Genomic DNA, 1,460 nt, shown 5'->3' with positions numbered 1-1,460 from the left:
GAATGATATTCAGAACTGCCCTTTTCAGGAAATATTGGTGTGTTGTTGCTGTTGTTGATTTCCATAGAGTAGAGCATGACTCATAATGATCCTCTGAACAAAAGGCCTGAAGTGTTTCTATAACTATCGTAATTTATCAAAGTTCATAGAGTTTCCAGAGACTTGTTGTTTTGGAAATGGATGCCTTAACTTAACTTCTGTTAAGTGTTAATCCTTTTGGCTTAAGACTTACAACCTTGTAGTTTTTCTGTAATAAGTATCAGAAGTCAAAGCACCCACAGAGCATGAATATGAACAGAAAACATCTTCCTTGAACAAGTACAGGGTTTACAACTTAATTGTATTTACACTGATGAGTGCACACAAAGGAAAATCAATTTGTGGGAGTTAATTCCATTGCTATTGAAATTGTATCTTCTTTGATAGGCTTGGCACAAAGAGCATAGTTTGTATTCTAAATTCACTAAATTACTGTTCAGATTGATTATATGGCAATAGGTAGTTTTACATGGCATCACTAGTTGAATGCGAAAATTGCTTATCCAAACTACAGAATATTAACTTCCAATATTTACCAAAAAATAGCTCCCATTTATTATAGCTACAATGAAAGGGCATCATATGAATACCAATATCCAATTTATTCAGGTTCCTTTGGAATCATTTTGCAAATATTATAAGAGTAAGTTAAAACCTAGGCTTGTAAAACTCATTACTTTCTCTAGCAACTTACTTTTGCCTGAATTTACTATGCCATTAAACTTAGGTTGATATGCTTTCTGAGAAAAGTGAAAATACATCTTCACTATATTGGAAAAAAAAGCTATGGCCAAACACAGGAAACACTTTAGCACTCATGAAAACTCTAATTCACTGCTTTCCAGTTTATTTTCTGACTCACAGCAATCTTCTGTCAGGTTTTGAACCTGTGAAATGTTAATTGGAAGAGCCTGTTTATTTTTCTCCTACAGAGTAGTTAGTGTTCTTGAACCAGTAGGGTCAGCCAGGCTTCCGGTTAGATGTTCAACACATTATGACCAATCATTAAATATTCTTCATATCAATCAATAGATCTATCAGTAGAGCTACATGTTCTATATGACTCCGCCACAAATCCTACCACCGTAATTGATTATATTCTAAGTAAAGCTGTCTTTACAGTTGACTCTTTCTCCTCACCAGGCTATGTACATCAGAGACTGGAGTAAGCTTGCCTTCTCTACTTAAAATTCATATTTTTTGGAGATTTTTATTACATTATTATGTTTTCATAAATATATTCTCTGGGCTTAGAGAGTGAACTGAAAGAGTTCCATTCAATATATATCAGCTACTCCACAAATTTTTAAAAGTAGCCTTGGGAACTCTACGGGGTTTTTCTACTCTGCTCTGATGATGGTTATAAGTCAGAATTTGTATCATGAGAGATGTGAAGGGTTATCCTGGTTGAGGGTGGAGCT

Source organism: Elephantulus edwardii, unplaced genomic scaffold (assembly GCF_000299155.1).
Source record: "Elephantulus edwardii isolate Elephantulus edwardi_28Jun2011 unplaced genomic scaffold, EleEdw1.0 scaffold00159, whole genome shotgun sequence".
Lineage (NCBI taxonomy): Eukaryota > Metazoa > Chordata > Mammalia > Macroscelidea > Macroscelididae > Elephantulus > Elephantulus edwardii.
This window is presented reverse-complemented; position numbering follows the sequence as displayed.